We start from the raw sequence: 4,112 nt of genomic DNA, 5'->3' as shown, positions 1-4,112 counted from the left end.
AGTAATAGAAGTAATGAGTGTCACAACGACACTCATTTCATCACTTTGCTTGCGTGATTTTCCACGTGAACTCCCAAACTCAGCTCTATGGACTGCCATCTCCTCAATAGTGTTCCAACCTTTATTTTGACCGGTATTGTTTTGGAACCTACCATTCGCAGCTGCATCCAGGATGACCTTGTAATCATCATATAAAGCATTGTAGAATAAGTTGCAAAGGTACCACTGCTGGAAACCGTGGTGAGGGACAGACCGAACCAAATTCTTGAAACGTCCCCATGCTTCACAAAATTCCTCATCAGGTCCTTGCTGCAAATTTGTTATTTTACTTCTCAAAGCATCAGTCTTTGCAAGTGGGAAGTATTTTTTGTAGAAGGTCAATGCGAGAGATGTCCAATCTGTGACTCCAGCTGCTACCCTATCAAGGTAGCGGTACCAATCTCGCGCAGAATCCTTCAAGGAGTATAAGAACATCACCCCCTTTACTTCATCCTGAGTCACCCCAGCCGGTATAGGTATGGAACAGCAATAGTCTGTGAAAATTTCCATATGCTTCAAAGGATCCTCATATGGTAGACCAGCAAACTGATTTCGCTCCACTAAATCAATATAGGAGGAACGAAATTCGAACTGACCAGTAGTAGGGGTAGGTAACACGTGCCCCTTTGGAAGGTGCTGCTCTTTTGGCTGAAGATTGTCATATATCGTAGTCATGTTCGCCAAAATGAGAGTACTCAAGTCTTCCTCTCAAAAACCTGTCTTCTAACTGTGCAAAAGCAAAACTAGAAGAAAAGGTAAGCAACGGCCTCAAGGAACCAAAGTTCTTGAGACAAGAAAAATAAACTAAAAATAAAGCAAACAGAATTACACCGTCTCCCCGGCAACATCACCAAAATTTGATACCGTCGTTTTGTATCAAAATTAAATTTATAATTCCAAACTAAAACTATAGGTAGTGATAGTAAGAGTCGAACCATAGAGAGACAACATAAATTTTGTTTGCTATTTTCAGTCTATAAAAGTAACAATTAAATGGGGGGTTTGAAATTGGTTGATTCTAATGACTAATTGCTAAATATGAAATTCTCAACAAGATAAAAGGAAGATCGGGAATTTCGGTTCACCATGGCTAAGGTCAGGTCAATAAGGTAGCAGAGGTCTTATAATACGGTCTTAGGGAATATGAGCAAGCCTTTCGATCTATGCTCAAAATAAACTTACGGTCTTCTAATTCCCAAGAATTTCTCAAAGCTTTCGCTCAAAGGAAATTCTAATCTAATGATAATTTAAATAATAATCTTTCAATCTAGTAAAAAGGCTTATCAAAAGACAACAAGATCGATACGGAAGAATTCATACTAACAAAACAACCCTAATTTATACCATGGCTCACCTCGTTTCCAATTAAGATAATTAGCTACGCATGATTACAACTACGACAATTGCAAAATTAAAGACAAAGAACGAGATTGACATAATTGAAATTGAATTAAAGACAAAAGATCAAAAGATGAATTGCTGAAAGTAAATTAATGAGAACAAGTATTGAATTCACAAGAAATTAAAGAAGAAGTAAATTGAATTCAAGCTTACTAAGGATCGATGAACAAAGTATTGAAATTCGGGATTCGTCGTCCCCCTTTCTTGCCTCTAGACTAGATCTCAACTGAGTTCTTGAGTAATGAAAAACATAACCTAAAATTGTAGCTGCGTTCTACTGATAAACGATCCCAAAAGTTAATTACAAATTGCGCTTTTAAAAGTCTAACACGAAGAATTAATCTCAGCTCGCAGACTGGTCGATCGACTGGTGTGCATGGTCGATCGACTGGTCATAGCAGAACAGTAGCGTCTGAAGAAGTTCCACGGTCGATCGACTGGTGGGCATGGTCGATCGACTAGCTGAGCTGTGCAGTAGCCTCCTGTCCTCTTCCAAACAGCCTCTAAGCTCCATGCACGCATCCCGAGGTGAGTGAGTACGAACTTCCTTCTTCCAAGCTTCCCTGAAGTTGCCTCCGGAGGACGATTTAGGCTTGATTTAACCCACTTTCACTCATTCCTACAATAAATCATAGAAATTGCAAAGTAAACCGTTTCGGGATAAATAGTAGCCTTAAGCTAACAATTATGCATGGAAATACGTGCCAAAACTGCAAATAAATTGTATAGAATATGCACGTATCAAATCTCCCCAAACCAAACCTTGCTTGTTGATGCGTGTCTTTTATATAAGGTTTTCACCTCTTTTTTACACGCATTTCTGTGCTTTTTATGTAGCATCTGGCTACAAATACCCCCGAATATTCTACTTTGGTCCGTTTATTGTATTTTGCAGGAATTGACCGAAGGGGAGCTAAATCGAGCTTTAATTGTCCCAATTGTACGCATTCATGAAGGATAAGGAGCCGGAGCTTGGAAATATAACACTTGGAAGACGCGTGAGCTGGATTCAGGAAGCAGTTCAAGTCCTAACGTGCCTATATAGCTCGATCGAGTGGTTCACTATTCGATCGAATGCTTTATGTACTCAAGATTGATCGATCGAGCAGTTTAAGGGGTCAATCGAGGAGTCTTTGCAAGAGGTGCTCGATCGAGTGGTTTATTTCCACTCGATCGAGTGGTTTGGTGATGGTTCATTCCATCGAGCAGTAGTAAACTACTCGATCGAATGGTTTCTTGTGTTTTAGTCAAATTCCGCCTAAATTACTTATGGGCTTTTGTAATCAGTCCATAGATTAGGTTTTAGTATAAGACTGGGAGAGTAACTACGTTACTTCTCTCTCTTCTCTCTCACGTTGGTTTTACTCTAGTTCTTGTTACTGTTCTTTGGATTGTTGCCCTTCTTTTACTTCTTACTACTCGGATTTGGAACACGATTGGTATTATCATTCTACTCTTATTCCTAATTTTATTTATTGCTTTAATCCCTTCTTCTCTTTAATTGTTATCATAGTTGTTTTATTGGAATCCTTATTAGTTTTATCACCATGTCTAGTTTTAATTATCAATTCGTCATTATCGATAATTCATTGGTTATGAGTAGCTAATTGTCCTATGCTAAGACTATAGGGGATCCGTAATATGAAGGGAGAGTAATCGATTTATTAGGTTAATGCTGGTACTGTCTTTGTTGGTTAAATGCTACAATTAATTGTAATTGCCTAATTGAGTCGATGCAATTAGACCCTTAATTCTTAGTGATCCTTGACCTGGACCGAAAGGTTGGAAAAGGTAGACTAGTAGCGAACAATAGACTATTGCAGTGAGGGCGAAAGTTAAGCTGTTTACACTTTAGGGTGAATTAAGGACCGAAAGGTGACGTTCGCTACCCCTTAGACCGCATTTGCATTGACTTGAGACCTAGATTACTCGACCGGATGATTATGGTGAACCGTTTGTCTTAGCTATTCTTCTCTATCTGTTATTCCCTTCCTTTTATTTCTCTTCTCCTTGCTCTCTTTAGTTTAGAAATCACATTTTATAAACCCCCAATTTGGTTACTTGACGAACTTAGATTTAGCTGACATTTTCCTACCTCTCTGTGGATTCGACCCGACTTCCCTTGCTATATTAGTTAGAGCCAGTTGGTTATTTTTGACAGGTACGCGATAGCCGTGTCAAATTTTGGCGCCGTTGCCGAGGAGGTGGCGCAAACTTGTTGCTTTAATTAAGTTTGTCCCTCGTCTCAAGGAATTCATTCCTTGAGGTTGATCTCATTTCTGCAAAGTTTTGATTAGTTTGCAGGTTAGTTGTTGCTTTGGAAGTTTATTTGCCAAGATGCCTACTATTACGGAGCATAAAGAGCCATGTGGTAGATGTGGCACGGAAGGGCATGACCCTATCTTATGCATGGAAAGTGTTAAGCGCGTTCTTGCCTATCAGAAATACAAGCAGGGAGTCCCTTTCTCCCAGCTGTATGAAGAGATCAGGAATGATTCTACCCCTTCTACGCCGATTACACAGTAGGTCTCTCCTCTCGCTAGAGAAGAAATTGCCGAATTAAAGTCCATTATGATGAGTATGTCAAATATGTCACGGCAATCTGAAACGGTTATATCGGAATTGAAAGAACAAGTCGCGCAGTTAACACTCGCGGCAGAGCAAGCCAAGCT

General features: G+C 39.6%; 1 non-coding gene across 1 annotated transcript; it reads left to right on the top strand.

Moving 5' to 3' along the window:
- Positions 1 to 232: 232 nt before the first annotated feature.
- Positions 233 to 341, top strand: LOC141609772 (small nucleolar RNA R71). The gene has a single exon (XR_012527683.1). It is a non-coding gene; the product is annotated as a small nucleolar RNA R71 (small nucleolar RNA).
- Positions 342 to 4,112: the final 3,771 nt, after the last annotated feature.

The sequence above is a fragment of the Silene latifolia genome, chromosome 10 (assembly GCF_048544455.1).
Source record: "Silene latifolia isolate original U9 population chromosome 10, ASM4854445v1, whole genome shotgun sequence".
NCBI lineage: Eukaryota > Viridiplantae > Streptophyta > Magnoliopsida > Caryophyllales > Caryophyllaceae > Silene > Silene latifolia.
The sequence above is the reverse complement of the archived record's forward strand: the minus strand, read 5'-3'. Positions and strand labels throughout refer to the sequence as shown.